This window comes from Bos javanicus, chromosome 23 (genome assembly GCF_032452875.1).
Source record: "Bos javanicus breed banteng chromosome 23, ARS-OSU_banteng_1.0, whole genome shotgun sequence".
Classification (NCBI taxonomy): domain Eukaryota; kingdom Metazoa; phylum Chordata; class Mammalia; order Artiodactyla; family Bovidae; genus Bos; species Bos javanicus.
In genome coordinates this window covers 52,115,767-52,135,233 of record NC_083890.1, presented here as the reverse complement: position 1 = coordinate 52,135,233, position 19,467 = coordinate 52,115,767, and positions in this window count along the sequence as shown.

Sequence of the window (19,467 nt, the reverse complement as noted above, 5' to 3'; positions counted from 1 at the left end):
GTTTCTGTGATCCATAAATGTTTATCTTCTCAGAGTGAGGAGTTATATAGAAAAGGAGATTTTTTTTTCCAAAAAATTAATAAGGCCTTATTATTCTACCTATAATGATTCAGTTTCGATGATGTGACATTATGGATGTCCTACCAGATAGAAAATTGGTATTGAAAGCGAATGAAGTAGAGAAACACCTGTGTATCAATCAGGTACAGTCAGCAATGTGCCCAGTTCTGCAGGAGGGACTCTCCTTGGGTACCACCCCCCAGGCTGCACCACGTGGTCCGTGTTTCAGTCGAACACCGTGGCCGTGACGGAGGAACTCTGGGTTTTCACCTGAATCACCAGCTCCGGGGAAGCCGTGGCCCATCCTGGGGATTCTCAGGCAATCTCAAGACAAAGCACTGAGATCCCAGCCAACAGGTACCAAGGACACAGGTCCACTCACGACCATGTGAGGCAGACACGCCCTTTGCTGAACCTCTGGATGACCACAGCGCTGGCGATGATGGGGCTTGAGCTGGAACCAATTGCTGAGTGCTCCCAGGCCCAGCCCACAGAAATTGATACAATAACTGCTTGTTGTCTTAGGGTGCTATGTTTGGGGTGATTGTTATTCAGCATCGGGTAGCTAATACATTACCTAATTGATCTAGACAATCACACACACGTGCACACACGCATTCCTTGGCCCACAACTTCAACCTGATAATTCTACTGCATCCGAGAGTCCTGGCCTCAAGTCGTTCACGCAAAGGGCCTGTCCCACCCTGATGCCCTTTAGTTCTTCAACAAAGACACTTTAGTCCCTGCTGCCCAAGATGCACTCACCTCATGTCAAGTTTCATTATACACCAAAGAGCGGATTCTAGATTGAAGGAAAGAGACATTTGTGGTCTCCATGTCTCTATCAAGGAAAGACAAATACAAATGAACGTACTTGCCCTGCTAATGAGAAAAGCCTCCCTAGGATCTCCTAAGAGAATGAACGGAGATTCCAAATGTTCTGATCTGTGGAAAGCCTGCTAGGCAGGGTAAGGGTGATGGATGTGTGGTGCTTTGTCTGTTGGCTAAAGAGATTCTTCTGAAGAATTTATAGTATGGGCTATTATCAAAAACAAATCAAAGAACCGAAATGAGTGAACAATAATGCATATCATGAATTCTTACTCTTTGAAATATATGGGAGATTTTAATAAGAGTCCAAAGATACTGACTATTTAGTATTTAAGTAAAACACAGTATATAAACATATTCATAAAGATTTAAAAGATTATTCCTCAGTCTGTCACAACCTATTAAATTCTACATCCATCATTTAGTTAATCCCCAAATTCTTTGCCATCATCATGAGATGAAACACTCTTGCTCAACAAAATGATTTGCTTACTTACATAAAATGAGTCATGAAATAAAACTTTATTTCTGGTTTAGACTATAAAATCCAAAAGCTGAGTAATGCTGTCGTGAAACAAAGTGCTCCACATAATAATAGTAATGATACCAGCTAAAAACATTGAAGATGACTTAAGAAGTCAGCAGGCAGAAACTGGACTATGTAGGTGTGCCGTAGCATTTAATTTGGGGTGGTGGTCTGTGATCTGAGTTACTGCAATGGTTTTCAAACAAGCTTGGCATGCTGCATGCTGCACCTCAATCTACTACATAACGAAACTCTTCATCATAATACCATTCAGAAACTAGAAGGGTAGCCTGTGGGCCTTTGAGGAAGACAAGTGGATGTGGAAAATGTGGCCTTCTCTTCAGATTCTGTAGAAAAACAGGTCAAACCAATGGTACATCTGTGCAGGAGCGTCCACAGCGCTCCTTACTTTATACCGCCCACCAGATTAGCTTGAGATGAGTCACGAACTAAAACGTGGAAGCTAAAACATGAAGCTTTGAAAGGAGAGCATAGGAGTGTCTTTGTGACTTCAGGTAACCAAGGACTTTTCAGCCAAGATATGGAAAACAATAACCATAAAATAAAAAATGACTAGTCTTTATCAAAATTTTACACTGGTGGTCATTAAAAATACCTTTAAGATAATGATTAGGCAAGAAACAGACTGGGAGAAATTATTTGCAAAACAAATATTCACATTCTATAAAGAGTTCCTAAAACTCAATAAAAATAAAAGCAAGTGAGAGATTTCAACAAAAGAAGGGAAACGTGAAAACTGTTCAACATTACCACCGATGAGGGAATTGAAAATGAAAGCTGCCGTGAGGTGCCACTGCATGCTAAGGAGCGGGTCTGAGCCCAAGATTCTCTCTCTCTGGCCGTGCTGTGCGGCTTATGGGGCCTTACTTCCCCAACGAGGGATTGAACCTGGACCTTCAGCAAAGGAAGCACAGAGTCCTAACTACTGGGCCACTAGGTCAGACAATTCCCTAAGACAAAGACGTATTGACAAGACTTAATATTGGTGAGGATGTAAAGCAATCACAATGTAAAACGGCACAATTACTTTGGGAAAACATCTCGCAGTTTCTTAAAAACCAAACATACAGCTGCATGTGACGCAGGCACCAGGCGTTTGCCCAAGAAAATGAAAACGCATTTCTGCAAAGATCTCCATAAGAATGTCTGTAATGGCTTTACTTACAGTAGCCAAAAGGTGAAAACTGCCCACGTGTCCATCCGTCGGAGAACGTGTAAGCTACCTGCAGTGGACTCCTCCAACGGACTACAGTCCAGACACAGAAAGCCGTGAACTGCTCACGTGTCCAACAGCACACACGAACCCTCAGGGGAATTTGCTAAATAAAAGAAGGCTTTGCACAAAGAGTGCACGCTGTGTGCATGTGTCCGTCTCAAATTCTATAGGACAAGTTCACCTGAGGGTGGGGGCTGGGGCTTGATAAGCGTCACAGAGCTTTAGGGGTCAGGGGTCATGTTCGACATCTTGATATATGTTTGGGTCACACTAACACCCTGGTCAAAACCAGAGGATGTGACCCTTGAGGTTTGCATTTCACTTTAGTAACTCAGAGGGTAAAGAACCTGCTTGCGATACAGGAGACCTGGGTTCCATCCCTGGGTCCGGAAGATCCCCTGGAGGAGGGCATGGCAACCCACTGCAGTGTTCTTGCCTGGAGAACCCCATGGACAGAGGTGCGTGGTTGGCTACAGTCCACGGGGTCACAAAGGGTCAGACACGACTGAGCGACTAAGGACATAAAGTTTACCTCAAAAGAGAAAAACTAAACGAATATCAAACTCTCTCAAGACTAGGTATTTACAGAGAAGAGGACATTCTTGTAATTAAAAATAAGAGGCACTGATAGCCGGCTGGAGGAACGAACAGAGGGCGGGCAGGCTGCACAGCAGGTGTGGCGAGTTCGCCCGGCTGGAGAGGCAACTCCAGTGCACACACCAGGCTTCACTGTGAAACGTGCTGGGACGGAATTTCTCCAAGGCCATGTGTTCGAAAAACTAGCATCAAATTCTCATAGAGTGTCGGTTTCTTCTTTCTTCTGCCAGCAGTGCTCTAGACGGGACGACAGCCAGGAAGGCCTGACCCTGTGTGTCCGGCCAGCCAGCAAGCCCACACGGCCCGCAGGCTCAGTCCTCATGAAACGCCCAGACACCTCTCTAGCACTCTGCTCAACAAGCTACCTGCAGTTTATGGGTGGGAGACACAAGACAGCCCATGCAATTTATAGCTTAAAGTTCAAACATAATTAGAAAACAGTGGAGATAAACCTGCGAATATTTGCGGCAACCAACAAAACCTTGTTATCACAAATACGAGTAAGTTAATAAATATATTTACAAGACTTTGGAGTGTACTAGTGAGGAAAGGAGGCAGAGGCCAAAAGTCTGATCTGTTTTGCAAAGACTGTATGATTTGATAATAGAAATAGAGCAAAGGCACCGGAAGCAGGCAGGGGCCACTGAAATGCTGATGGTGAGACAGACTCAGAGCCTGTGAGACGGGAAGCCTCCGTGTGGACCGGGTCTGACAGAACCGCAGCTTTCTGGGCCCTCAGATAGTCCTCCTGATGGCACTGGGGTGGGATGAAGCGAGCTGTGGTCTCGATTGGTGGGGACGCCTGAGACCAGGGAGCTGCGAAGCGGCGGGATGAGGCCACTGGCCCTGCAGCCTGGCTTCCAGGAGGGAGGGGAGCGTTGCATAAGCAGACCGTGGGGAGCAGGGATGGGCCGGTGGCTCCACAGGGCTCAGCCAGGAAGTCATGCGGGGTGAGTCAGGAGTGGCTGCTGGGAGCAAACTCCGGAACGGCTCCATGGGGAAGCGCCCAGGCCTGGGCGCCGGGCTAGGGTCCTCACTTCCCGAGCTGCTCTGTGACCTGGGGCAGCTGCAGCACCTCATCCAGAGAACCCGAGAGACGTTCAGCATGGCAGCCTCACACCCTTTCATTCAAGAGGCACCCTGAGTTGTCTGAGCCTCGAGCCCCCGGGGTTCGGGGTCCTCCTCTCTTCTCTGTGATGTTAGATTCCCTTGTGATCACAAGACAGATCGTGGGGTCTCATCACTCTGGGCGGGTCACCAGGGAGACAGGCTGGGCGGGGGGGCTTCCTCCATATAGGTGACGGGCAGCAGGACTGGATTCAAGGCTGGAGCCCGGAGCCTCCTGGGAGCCTGAAACATCCTGAAACAGCTTGAAACACCCCGAAACAGCCAGAAACACCCTGAAACAGCCTGAAACACCCTGAAACAGCCTGAAACACACTGAAACATCCTGAAACATGCTGAAACACCCGGAAATATCCCAAAACATCCTGAAACACCCCAAAACAGCCTGAAACACCCTGAAACATCCTGAAACATGCTGAAACACCTGGAAATATCCCAAAACATCCTGAAACACCCCAAAACAGCCTGAAACACCCCGAAACACCCTGAAACCACCTGAAACAGCCTGAAACACTCCGAAACACCCTGAAACAGCCCGAAACAGCCTGAAACACCCCGAAACATCCTGAAACATGCTGAAACACCTGGAAATATCCCAAAACACCCTGAAACACCCCCGAAACACCCTGAAACAGCCCAAAACATCCTGAAACATGCTGAAACACTCTAAAACAGCCTGAAACACCTCAAAACACCCTGAAACATGCTGAAACACCTGGAAATATCCCAAAACATCCTGAAACACCCGGAAACACCCTGAAACAGCCTGAAACACCCGGAAACATCCCAAAACATCCTGAAATATCCCCAAAACATCCTGAAACATCCCCGAAACATCCTGAAACACCCCGAAACGGCCTGAAACACCCTAAAACATCCCAAAATACCGTGAAACATCCTGAAACATGCCAAAACACCCGAAAATATCCTGAAACATCCTGGAAAAGCCCCGAAACAGCCTGAAACACCCTGAAAAACCACCTGAAACATCCTGAAACACCCCAAAACATCCTGAATCACCCTGAAACATCCTGAAACATGTTGAAACATCCTGAAACATCCTTAAACACCCTGAAAAACCACCTGAAACACTCCAAAACATCCTGAAACATTCTGAAACACCCTGAAACATCGAAAAACACTCTGAAATAGCCTGAAACATCCCAAAACAGCCCGAAACAGCCTGAAACAGCCAGAAACACCCTGCCCTGTGACGGCCCCGCACCAAGAGTGTCAGCAGGTGCTAACAGCTATGAGAAATCCCCGTGGATGCCTGCAGACCCCACCAGGGTTTCTCAGAACTCAGCCGCACAGCCCTCAGAGTCGCTTCAAGGGAGGAACGTTCTGAAGCCATGGGGGCCAGGTTTCCCCTGAACTGAAACAAAACTTGCCATGAGGCTCGGAGAGGTTGAGAACCTCGGACAGGTCACACACTGTCTGGGTGCCGCAGCCAGGATGTCAATGCCAGCGTCCAGCCTGTGGTCATCACCCAGAGTGCCACCTGCTCCGCCGTCTAAGTGGAATAGGTCTGCAGACCCAGACATGACGGTGAACCCTCACCAAACCCAGGCCCTGAGACAGACTTCAAGTAAAACAGCAGATGGTGGCAGAACCAGGGTGTCCCCGGAGAAGGAAAGCCCCACCCCGGCTCACAGCCACAAGGGGCTTTGAGATCAGCCCCCCTACCCTCCACCACTGGCCGGAAGAAGCCGGAGCTGGGCACCGGCAGGTCACGTCGTGGGGCAGGCCTGCACCATCCCCTGGCCCACGGTGACCACAGAGCCCCGGCTCCTGAAGGCGAAGCTGAGCTGGGCTGGAGAGGGCTGTTTGTATGGATGTCGGTTTGGAACAACAGTCGCCGCGGGTGAGGACGCTCAGAAACAGACCAGACCCCCTGCGTCCGAGCCCCGGGCAGATGCTTAGGGACTCCGTGGGCTCTGGCCCCTGTGCCCTGGCACCTCCAGCTCCTGGCTCTGGGCGGGCCCCAAGGACCAAGAGACGCTCTCTGCGTGGACACCGTCCTGCAGCCTGGAGGATGGGCGATCTGGAGGCAGAGGCCCCAGAACGGGTGTGGGATTCACAGGGACCTCAGCACGGGGTGACGGTACTTCACTCTTTGCCCATAAAACGACACTTTCTTTTATTTTCTTTCTAAACAGAAATTATTTCTTCTGTGTTACTTGGTCGCTCAACCAGGAAAGAGGAACTCTTTCTACTCTTTATCATCTGCTATTTACTCAGTGCAAGAGGCAGTGCCCAGCTCCTGGAAAGTCCCGTGAACAAACTGGAAATTCTGGCTCCTGGGGGGATCTGTTCATAGAATTTTATTTTCACTGGTTGTCAAGAGAATGGTTAAGATTGCCTAGTTTCGGGTTTCCATTTTTTGTGTTTTGTACAGTTTTTTGGTATTTAAGAGAACTGCAAATTTGTGTTAGAGCAGTAGGATTAAGATAATCTTTTGCTTTTTTTCTTGTTCCCTTTCTTATTTTAAAAAACAAAATATGTTAAGGGAAAACTGAATACAAGAATAAAATATCCATAAAATAAACATTTTTTTAAAATAAAAAATGTGTCAGTGGGGCCGAGTGTTTTGGGGCGAACTTGTCAGGCATGTCAATGAGAGAAAAATGAAGCAGAAAGAAACAGTCCTTCTAAACTGTACAGCTTGTCCTAGAATCGTCAATGTACATTCTCTAGAATGCTCCCCACGTGCCTGAGTGACCCTGGCAGTGACCTTTGCAAGACAGCTGGTCAGGGCGAGCTTCCTGCCCCAAGTCCCCACTGGGCTCCCAGCCCCCTGCCCACTGGTGGTGCAGTCCCTTCGTAGTGTGGGTGCTGGTCAGTCACTCACTCCCCTGGGACAGGCGCTCTGTGAAGGCGGGACCCCTGGGCACCTGGGCCCAAGTCCAGCCAGAGGGTGGCAGCAGGGCGGCAGGGCGGCAGTGCGGCAGGCGAGCTGAGAGTGGCTGGATGTGGAGTAGACGGCAGAGAGCCTGAGCCGTGCGGGTATCACGCAGCTGCTCCGCCAGAGCCTGCGACCCTGGCAGGTCCCCAGACGCCCTGCCTCCGTTTTTTCTGTCAAACAGGAAGATAACAGCAACTCGAATCACCTCCTGCCCCTCCTCAGTCTGAGAATCCCTACAGTGAGCTGCCCTGCTTGCAGAAGGAGCAATAGACAGAAGGAACAGTCCCCTCGGGAGCGGGAGTGGGGTGCTGTTCCCAGCTGTTCAGGACAAACTCTCAGGAAACAACCGCCCTGCTTCTCCACACATTCCATTTTGCACTTTTGGAAAATCTGTCCCTGGATACGTAGTGTCCCTCGAGCTGGTCATGCCACACTCGGCTCAGTGGGGGTGAGGAGCCAGCCACGCTCACAGGCACCGGCCTTGGAATCCCTTGACTGGGCGCAGGGATTGTTCTCAGATGTCACTTAGAGCTTTCTGAGGCATTTACAGGTGTCATTCTCCCCAGGAGCCTCGCACACCACACCCATTTATGACAGAGTCGGGGAGAGGGTCGGGGCCAGAGCAGAGGTGCCCTGCCAGCACCCCATCAAACCCGCAAGCTGCACGGGTCACTCCTGGCCGCACCCAGGGTCCCGCAGACTCAGGCCTGGCCTCTAGAGCCCGGCCATCCCCCGCTCACCCTCCTGGATGCTCCCCAGCCTCTGGCCCCACCCCGCGCAGGGGTCCTGCGCCTCACCCCGAACCGAGGCCACGTGGCAGCCCCTGAGTAGCCTCCGTCCACTCTTGAGCACAGGGGTCACTGCAACGCAGGCCTGGAGGCAAAACGGCCTCCTAAACCCCGGCTCCAGGCCCCGCACCTATCTCATGCTAGATGAACTCCCCAGGCAGGAACAGGTGCTCCCGCCTCCACTCTGGCCCTGCCCTGGGACCCAGGTGAGCCCGACAGAGTGGGGGTGAGCACCTGGAGCCCCTGCCCAGGAGGCGCTGCTGTGGGCGCTCGGCTCTGAGCGGGCTTCAGGCAGGTCTGACGGGGCGCGGACCCCCTGCAGGCTGTCCACGTACGGTTCTCTGGGCTGAAGCACCCGCTACTGGCCTGGTTGTTTAGCCAACGTGGACCTCCAGGCATGAAGCCCGGTTGTCACCCCAGAATTCCCTCCTCTGTGTCCCCCTCTTCCTTACTCCCCTGGTCACTGCCACCGTCTCAGCCTTCCTCCTGGGCACCACCCCCAGCTCCCTGCTCTTAATCCAAAGGCTCTGCTGGCTGCCCGTTCTGCACAAAACAAAATCCAGGTCCCGGGCCTGCTGCTGACACAGGCTGACCTTTGTCTGCATCTGCTCAGTCCCAAAGGGTCCGGACCAGACCTGTGGCTGTCCAGACGCATGTGTGCAGGGACAGGAAATGAACACGCAGCCCTCGATCCCCGCCCGGAAGCCATCTGAGGCCCGCGGCTACTTCCCAGGCAGCGCGGTCCCAGGGCCTCTCTCCAAGCCGGGCCTGGTGGGAGAGCACAGGGAGCCACTCTGGGTTGCCCAACACCAGCGAGAAGAAGCGGGCCTCAGTCCCCGCGGGTTCATGCATTCTTCAGAACGAGAGTTCCCGAGCATCCCTCTTCTGGGGACAAAGCAGACCCTGCTTGAGAAATCCCAGGAGAAGCTCCGTCATGCAGGGTGCCCAGGAACCCTGGGACCAGACCTGCCCTGGGGTGGTGTGGGGCGCCAGGGGTAGGGGAGCTCAGCCATGACCCTCAGCATTGCTGGGGGAGGGAGGCGGTGATGCGGTGGTTTAACTCAGGTGGTCCCTGAGCCCGGTGATGCATGGAGATTTGGGTGGGGGCCGGGCCCTGGAGGTAGGTGGACCGCCCCATGTCAACAGCTGGCAGAGCCCCCCAAGGCTCCAAGGAGTGCCTGGGGGTGAGAACGAGACGCTCCCTGCCCTGGTGCACTCCCCGAGGCTCAGCGTCGAGGCCGTGGGGCAGAGCGTCAGATGCGCTTCTCCTGATGTGACTCCAGCTCAGCTGGGGACTCTGATGCAAGACTGGGGCTGGCGGTCACGATTAAACTGCTCTTGGAAACACCTTGTAGATGTTTCTGCAGCAACTTTCTCCTGAAAGTCCTGGTGTCCAGGGGAAGCCGGACTCAGCCCCCCGCTGCGTCCCGACCGCCCCACTCCGGACACGCGTGTGGCTTGGAGTGCACTGTGTGCCTGCGATGCATGGTCACCCGGGTGACTGGTTCCATCACGGAAACTTACCTGCAAGCGTTTGTCAGTATTTACTCATGCCTGAAAAGCAGGTAGAAAGCCATTTGCTTTCTCTCTGTTTATGGAAACTGTTTTAAAAATAGCTGAATTGTGTCAGCATTATAAAAAAAAAAAAAAAAAACAGCCTAACGCAACAGTGCTGGGCTGACTGGCCCTAAATGAAGGTCAGAAGAGCTGGGGGCTTGAAGGGACCTTGAAAACCACGAGCCAATGGCTGCCTTCTTTCCAGGTGAGGCCAGGGTCAGAGGGGCCTCCTGTAGCAGGGGACGCTGCCAGGAGCCGAGACAAGTCAGGTGTCCAGGGGACGAGACTGTGGAAGCTTCCGGAGACCAAACGCTTTTCCCAAGGTCACTCAGCAGCTCTGGCATTTGAGTCCAAGTCAAAATCACTCCAGAGCCTTCGCTGATCTACTGAAGACAGTGCCCCAGATGCTGTCTGCCTGAAGTCCTGTTCCTCCCACCTTTCAGATCGACTCCAGTGCCCAGGGACTCCACCCACCAGCCAGGCAGCTCGATTTTCTGCTCCGCAAAGCAGAGCCCGAGTTACTGAAATCTACCACCAAGGGTTTCACGTGGGACCCTCCCAGTCCCCTCCGGCTAAGACATCGACTCCCTGGAGCCCCGTAGCAGGAGCTGATGCCGGCCCCTGCACAGGTGCCCAGTCCCTCAATGCCCAACTGTCCCAAGTGAGGACCACACTTCCCGTCTCCTGTATCCGGGTGTGGCCACAACAGTGCTTTCCGGTCAAGGAAATTCAAGCAGAGTTGCACATGTACCTCTCGGGAAATGTTGCCTACAGAGAAGAGAGGCCTCCTTCCTTGCCACTTTCTCCTTCCTGCTGGCTGGAATGTGGATGTGATGGCAGGAGCACCAGCATCCACTGTGGGTGATGTAGTCTAGGGAGTGGCGAGACGGAGCCTGGGCCTCTGAGAACCCAGTGGAATAGCCATGCCAACCCTGGCCTGACCACAGCCCATCTTCCAACTTTTCAGGGGCACTTCAAGCATTTTGTGTTTGAGTCACCATTAATTTGAATTTTCTATCACTGGTAACTCATCTCATTTTCTAATGGATTCAGGCAACAATGGACGTGAGAGTTGGCCCATAAAGAAGACTAAGCACTGAAGAATTGATGCTTTCAAGCTGTGGTGCTGGAGAAGACTCTTGAGAGTCCTTTGGACTGCAAGGAGATCAAACCAGTCAATCCTAAAGGGAATCAACCCTGAATATTCACTGGAAGGACTGAAGCTGAAGTTAAAGCTTCAATACTTTGGCCATGTGATGGGAAGACCTGACTCATTATAAAAGACCCTGACACTGGGAAAGACTGGGGGCAACAGGAGAAGGGGGCAACAGAGGATGAGATGGTTGGATGGCATCATCAACTCAGTGGACATGAGTTTCAGCAAATTCTGGGAGACAGAGAAGGACAGGGAAGCCTGATGTGCTCCAGTGCACGGGTTGCAGAGTCAGATGTGACACGAGAGAATTAGCGCGTCTGCAGGCACAAAGAAGAGAAGAGGGCTAATCCTGTGAGGTCAGACACAGCAGACTCTGTGCTTCACCTGGTCGTCTACAGAAGAGTGGGCCGCAAGGAAGAACTTCCCCTGAGAATTCCCTCTTCAGCACCATCTTCTTTGACTTCAGCCTTTAGGATCCTCTGGGTCCACAGCCCTTTCCAGGCTTTGGACGGACGCTGATCTCTGCGTCTGTGAAATGTGAGGCAACGATCTCCCACCTACGAAAGTGAAGAGCCCGGATGCAGGCTGTGCCCCGAGGCTGCGGCCGTCAGGCCGCTGCAGGGGAGCAGCTCACTGGAACCCCAGCCTGAGGTCTGCCGAAAGCCCCCTGCGGCCCCAGGGAGCCCATGCCCAGTCACCTGGGAACCCTCAGCGGCTGGTGGCATGGTCATAACAATCCTGACCAGGGGTGAGTGGGGAGAGCTGAGCGTCCTTCCCAAGAGGCCGCCTGACCCCGAACGGGGAAGGAGACAGAACCTCAGGGCCCCCAGGCAACACGGCCCATCCCCCACTGGAGAAAGACAAGAGGCAGAGGCCGAAGCTGCCCTTCGGGCCCTTGAGCCGCTCCGTCCACACCGGCCTGTCTCTGTCTGCACCCACCCTGCCGGCCCCTCGCTCCATTCTGCAGAGACAGGCGCTCCGCCCCTCCCCTCCAGACCCCCACCCGGGAGCCCACCCTCCAGAGGGGCACACGGGGCACACACCCTGCCTTGCTGGGGTCATGAAGTCAAGTCACCACGTCAGGGGCAAACTTTCCCTTCCTTTTTCTTTTGGAGAAAGAATGGAATGAAAAGACTAGAAAACGTCTGAGTCATTCGTGCACAGGGGAGAAAGGTTAAGTTTCGCTTTTTAAAACTTTTGTTTCAGTCGTGTGTGTGTGTGTGTGTGTGTGCGTGCACCAATGTGTGCACCCGTGCAGGTCCACAGTTTAAACCAAGTGTCTCAGTTGGAAAACTGAAGGTCAGCTCTCCGTCAACAGAGGACAGCGGCAATGGCTTTCTGCAGAGCTGGAGACTCGGTGAGAAAGGACACCGGTGGGGACGGAGGGCCCAGCGCCAGGCCTGGCCGTGCTGTGGGTGCCCAGCCAAGCCCCAGAAGTCTTTGAGCTCCTTCCTCATTTGCAAAATGATGATGGTGATTCCCGCTCTGCCTGCTCCCCAGGATTCTGGGCAGGGCGGATGGAGCAAGAGTTGCTAAACACTGTACATGGCACAGAACAAGGCAGACTGGGGCGTTGTGAAAGTCTGTGAAAGCCTGGTGGACGGTGGGAAGCTCAAGCCAAGAGGGAAAGAGACGCGTACCAGGGTGGCTTAGGCGCCACCGGGGCACGTCCCCCCAGTTCCCTAGGGAACAGCTGGGTGACACAGTCCGGCGGACACCTCAGGGACCCTTTGCTGCAGTGAGTCTCAGCCACACAAACAGAGGAGTCCTACGCGTCGCGGTGCTGCCCGAGGCCCCGGCCCGGCGTCCGGCATTGACCGGCTGGCTCCGGCTCGCCCCACCCCTTGGGGCTGCGTCCTCCCCGGGCAGGCGGGTGGCGACGCTCCGTGCCCGCCTGGCTCTGGCGCCAGGGCCGGGGTACCCGCCACTGCACGGAGACTCTTGCAAAACACTGGCTCTCATGTCTCGCTGCTGAGTCACAGACTGAAGAATGAAGAAACACTCCTGGATGGCAAACAAGGAAAGAAGAAAAGGAAGAGCACCAGGATGATGTGTTCTTGGACCACAGCTCCAAGTCAGTGTACACTTGGAGCCAAGCCAACACACAGGTCTCTGCGTACAGTGTAAGCTGTTAAAGGACCGAAAAACGCATTGGTTTTCTTTTTTCTGGTTAAAAGATAATAGACACACAAGAGTCAAATCATAAACCTAGTTCCCAAGAAGAAGGGAATGTAGGTGTATCAAAGCTAGTGCCTCTTTCTAAACTTTTCCCTTTAATTGAACTGATAGGTGGTGCAGACAAACGGAGGCCCTGGACAGACGCGTCTCTCTTTACCGTCACCGTCAGGGAGCCTCACCCGTGACCGCTGCTGCAGGCTGGGACACTGCACCGTGCTGCTGTGTGGTCAGGAAGGACACCCTTGTATGGATGAAGTGCGAGTTACTGATCAGTCTCACTTAGGGGTGTTTAAAAGGCTCCTGAGTTTTTTTATTGAGATACAGTTTACACAGGTGTACACACCGTGGACATCTAGGGTATAAAACATGCTGATTTGATCCAACTATGATCCATAGATGACGCTGTGAACGTGCTGCACTCAGTACGCCAACAAATCTGGAAAACTCAGCAGTGGCCACAGGACTGGAAAAGGTCAGTTTTCATTCCAATCCCAAAGAAAGGCAATGCCAAAGAATGCTCACACTACCACACAATTGCACTCATCTCACACGCTAGTAAAGTAATGCTCAAAATTCTCCAAGCCAGGCTTCAGCAATATGTGAACCGTGAACTTACAGATGTTCAAGCTGCTTTTAGAAAAGGCAGAGGAACCAGAGATCAAATTGCCAACATCTGCTGGATCACGGAAAAAGCAAGAGAATTCCAGTAAAACATCTATTTCTGCTTTATTGACTATGCCAAAGCCTTGGACTGTGTGGATCACAATAAACCATGGAAAATTCTCAAAGAGATGGGCATACCAGACCACCTGATCTGCTTCTTGAGAAACCTGTATGCAGGTCAGGAAGCAACAGTTAGAACTGGACATGGAACAACAGACTTGTTCCAAATAGGAAATGGAGTACATCAAGGCTGTATATTGTCACCCTGCTTATTTAACTTATATGCAGAGTACATCATGAGAAACGCTGTCCTGGAGGAAGCACAAGCTGGAATCAAGATTGCTGGGAGAAATATCAATAACCTCAGATATGCAGATGACACCACCCTTATGGCAGAAAGTGAAGAGGAACTAAAAAGCCTCTTGATGAAAGAGAAAGTGGAGAGTGAAAAAGTTGGTTTACAGTTCAACATTCAGAAAACAAAGATCATGGCATCTGGTCCCATCACTTCATGGGAAATAGATGGGGAAACACTGGAAACTGTCAGACTTTATTTTTCTGGGCTCCAAAATCACTGCAGATGGTGATTGCAGCCATGAAATTAAAAGACGCTTATTCCTTGGAAGAAAAGTTATGACCAACCTAGACAGCATATTCAAAAGCAGAGACATTACTTTGCCAACAAAGGTCCGTCTAGTCAAGGCTATGGTTTTTCCAGTGGTCATGTATGGATGTGAGAGTTGGACTATAAAGAAAGCTGAACGCAGAAGAAGCAATGCTTTTGAACTGTGGTGTTGGAGAAGACTCTTGAGAGTCCCTTGGACTGCAAGGAGATCCAACCAGTCCATTCTAAAGGAGATCAGTCCTGGGTATTCATTGGAAGGACTGATGTTGAAGCTGAAACTCCAATACTTTGGCCACCTGATACAGAGAGCTGACACATTGGAAAAGACCCTGATACTGGGAAAGATTGAGGGCAGGAGGAGAAGGGGACGACAGAGGATGAGATGGTTGGATGGCATCACCGACTTGATGGACATGGGTTTGGGTGGACTCCGGGAGCTGGTGATGGACAGGGCAACCTGGTGTGCTGTGGTTCATGGGGTCGCAGAGTCGGACACAACTGAGCGGCTGAACTAAACTGAACTGAACTGATGATCCATTCATAATTGCTTCTGAATTGTTGCTCCTACAAACAATGGCAGGATAAGCATCCTGACACATTCTTCACTGTGCCCTCATCCCAGAACTTCCCCGGGTTAATTTCTAGGAGAAGACTGAGTCAGGGCCTATCCGCATTTCCAGTGTGAGGGCAAACGGCCAAATCGCCCGGTAGAGGTGGGCTGCTGGGTCCCACCGGCCCAGGACTGGTTTCCCACACCTCACCTTCGGGGGTTGTTAGCAACGCTTCCACCTTTGCTCCACTCCAATAGGCAACAAATAGCATTTCCCTGCTGTTTCCATCACGTGTGTGATATCGGCGAGGTGTGAACTCATGAATGTGCCTCGTTATCAGCAGCCCTGCGCCGCTGGCAGAGACGTCAGAGTGTGCATACCAGGCGCTCGCTCAGCTCCTCACAGGATCAACTCTTCCAACCTCAGGACAGCCTGCAGGCCGGTACCTCCTGCCCCTGTTTCACAGAGAATGACCAGGTCTCAGCAAGTCTCACGTGCCAAAGATCGTGGAGCCAAACATCAGTGACCCAGGACTCAGGCCGGGGGGCCCTCGCCCAGCGTGTCGTCCAGCCAGGCTGCGCTTCCGTTCACCTCCGGGTGCAAGCGGGCTACGGATGTTTTAACCCGGGTGCTGTGCTCATGCCCTTTGCCCATTTTACAATTGGGCTGTTTGTCTTTTTCTCGTTAATTAGCCACGACATGTTACATGTTAAGAATAGTAAACTCTGTCTTTTTTGGCTACTGACTTTTTCTGTGTGGAAACTATTTATCCCCACCTTGCAGCCTTCGTTTCTGCTTATATGCAGCGTGGGCACCTGGGCGAGGGGTGGGGTACCCCATACGAGACCCTACGTTCCCAGGACACGGGGCAGGCTGGCGAGCCGGGTGTCAGACGCCGCTGGTGGCTCGGCCACAGAGCCCAGGAGGTCGGCGGTGAGACCCAGGGGGTGGGAGGGAGGGAAGTGCAAACTGATCAGGGACAGGCCCCCCCTCCACTGGCTCAGCTGCCAAGGCTCTTTTTCTGTGATGAGTGCCAGCCCCCCCACAAGAAGTGGCTTTTATCGCTTGGGATGGTTCCAACAGGGCTAACCCTCTTCTCCTCTTCAGAAACTTAAATCTCCCTTTATTGAAGCAGAGATTAAGCTTTGGTAACAGACTGTCCTCCAGGAAGCGGGGCACGTGTGAAGGAGGGGGTGTGGGGTCAGAGGCCAGGCTGCGCCCCCGCCCCAGGCATGTGGCTGCGTGGAGATGTGTTCCAGCCTCTTGGCCTCAGGGTCCCCGTCAGCATAGGGATGGGATGACCAAGTGACACAGAGGCTTGAAAATGATTGTAGAGCATTGGGCCTCGTGGGCTGTGAGTCTCGGCAGACGGCACGGCCTCCCCTGTCCCCCAGGGCCCGGAGAGCTGGGCTCGCAGAGGAGGAGGGCCCCGTGTGCCCAGGAGGGCTGTGCAGCTGCTCTTGCTAGAGGCCCTGCACTGAGCTGGGACTTCAGCCTGCGCACTCCAAAACCACTCTCAGGACAGTGCCTGAGCTCACGAACCCTGGAGGCTGTGGGCCCCTCTGTCTGCCGTCCATGCCAGGGACCCCAGGGCTCGTCCAGAGCCGTCCTGTGGCCCCAGGGGCTTCTGTCGTTCCCTTCGATTACCCGGGACTGCAGAATCGAAATTCACAAAGAGGATCTCAAACACATCAGAACTCCTTCAAGGCAGCTGAGAATGGTGATCCACTCAGTTCACTGTCAGGACCAAGAGGATCCCCTCATCGTCTGATTCCTGGTCAATCAACCCACGAGCACTGGTCACTTCCCAGCCGCCCCTCCGGCCCCAGGCTCTGCTGAATCTAGCTCTGCTCCTCCTTCCAAAGCACCGCAGGCTGGAAGGACACATAACCACCTCGTCTCAAGCCCCGTTCCCGGCAAAGGAGGAAACGCACAGCCAGGCAACGACCGAAGCGCAGTCCAGCTTGGGTCCCTCTGTGCCGCCTGGCCACGGCGCCCGCCGCGCCCAGTGAGCCCGCCGCACCCGAGCCCCACACCTGTTGATGTCCTTGGTGCCCCCCAAATCCACCGAGAGCACAGCTCCATCCCGGTTTCCCCCAAAGGGAGCCGAGCTGAGGCTGCAGATACCTGCAACCCCACCACCCAGAAGGTGGAACCAGATGTCGGCTTGCCCCACAGACGGCCCCCATCAGTGCCCCCAGCTCACGAGAAGCCCTCAGTCGATGGAGGACAGCGTCCCATCTTGGCAGATGGAAGTCAGGGCTGAGTGCGCACCGGGCAGCCAGGGGCCTGGGCGCTGGGCACCCACCCTCCCCCAGGGCAGTCATGGCGGCCTCAGCAGTGGGCACTGCCCTCCCCCTCCAGCCTGCTCCTGGGGCCCTCCTCCTACTCGGCTCGCCCATGCTCTTGGTGATACCGCAGCCCTTGGGCCACACGACTGGAGGTAAAACCCATCCCAGCTTTAGGAGGAAGCCAGGAAATGCAGTCCAAACCAGTGTCACCCGGACACACGATCAGAACAAACCTACAAGGCAGGTCGGAGCGCACTTCGAGGGCACAGACACCAAGGTCAGCTCGTCCGCTCTCCACCAGGGGTTGTGAAGGCTTCAGAGCATTCATGACGGAAACACGGACTTTTCAGGCTGAAAATTCTCTTTGGGATAATGCAGTCCAATTCCTATGCTTAACTGTTGACAGAACTAATGTCCAAGTAGTAGGTTAAGTGACTTGATGGGCTGGTCAATGCAAAAAATGGCCAGCAATCAGGTGCCTCCAATCACACCTCACACACACACTTCTAATTCTTCTTCATATACATACACCCACCCACATGCACACCTGCACACATGTACACACACACGCATGTTCACACATGTGCAGGGCACTTGCAGGCACCCGTGCTCAGGCAAACATGTAGACACGAATTCATGCTCATACACCACATACGCATGTGCACACACACACACCTCTTCTCCTCAGGCAGGAAAGTCACGCCAGTGACACGCAGACCGGGGAGCTCGCAGAGGGGACCCTGTGCCCCGGGGGGCGCCCGGCTCACTTTCAGCTTGGCATTTGACCAACAGCAGCGTCGAGCTGCGAAGTAACTGTGGGTAAAGTGTTGAGAAAAGGCCGGTCCTGGTGCCCAGTGCATAGACCCGGTGCGTCCGGGGGAGGTTGGGCAGGAGACCTTGGTGTAGAGTGCAGGGGTCTGTGTCAGTCTGCGGCTGACACCCCCGCCACTCTTGGCTTGGGGCAGTGGGCTGGCCGTCCTCACCGAGCCCAGGTCCACAGGGGAGCCGCCCCGAGTGAATGAGGTGCTGAAGCTTTGCTGTTGCCTCTGAACCCAAAACAGTCGAGTTCGGTCAGATAGGCAGCAGTTACCACACCCGGCACCCAGCGGCAGGCCCCAGCGGGAGGGAGCCACGCACAGGACGAAGCTGCTGAAAGCCTCTCAAAGCTCCCCTGATGTGAGCCTTGCGAGGAAGAGTCCTCCCTTCCTGGGGGACTCGCATCCAGGCTCCTGACGCGTTCTTTGCTGCAGAGCGGCCTTCCGAGGAGCCGCCAGGCACACCCTCTCCCTGGGGCCCAGCGCCCAGAGGGCAATGGTGACCCCGGTCAGCTGAGGGCTTGACCCGGGAGCGCCCGGTCCGGAGCGCTTCCCTCCCGCCTGGTAGTTCATGGCGAGGCCCCGCAGCTGCTGGAGAGGCTGCAAAGTCGCTGCTCCCAGGGGCTCAGTCCAGCACACGGGGAGCGGTCAGAAGCCTGCCCCCCATGCCTCTGAACCCCAGCCTCACGGCACCACAGGACACGTCTCAGGACTCGCTCAGACACTCGGAGCCAGTGGGGTCAGCCCCCAAAGGCCCCTCGGCTCACACATGTCCTGGGCTCTCGAGGACCATCGGGCCCCTTGGCCCAGGCCGAGCATCACCAAGCTCCCTGTAAACGTTCTGGCAGCAAGCTGAACTCGCTCGAGGCTTCTGCTGTAGGCAGGTCAAGTTCCCTCACTCACAAGCTCCTCAGGGAAGATACAGGAACAGGCAGGGAGCAGGTGGCCACTGCCCACTGAGCCCCTGCAGTCCTGGCCACTCGCTGAGCATTGTTTTAAGCTGACATCTCCGAGCACGCTCAGGCTTCATTTAATCCTCACTCTGACTCTTTGTTATTCCCCCAGTGAGGCAACAGCTGCTGCAAGATAAGAAACTGGACAAGACTGTGGGACTTGAAAGGGTAGGGGCCCCAGCCAGACCCCCCCTAGGGTCCCCAGGCTCACAGCGGAGCCCCGAACAGCACCCGCGCTCACTACTCTCACCATCACCCGCCCTGTCCTCACGGGACTAGGATGAGGATCGGGCATATCAAAGCAGACAGAGAGCATCCCACGCCCACAGGCATGTCTATGCAGATGGTGGAAAGGCCTTCTGGACAACCTACCCGCAGAGCTGAGGCAGCATCCACGGACACACACCCCAGGGACGCAGCCTCTAAGGACGCAGCCCCTGTGGACACAACCCACGAGACACAGTCCTGTGCCTACCCCCAGGCAGGGACAGTGGCACCACAGGATCATCCTTGTCGAGGACTGATCTGAAAAACTGTTCTTGCCTCACATTGAAGAGGGTGGGTGCCTTCCCTCCTGGGAGCACCACTTGAGCCCAGCTTCAACTAGAG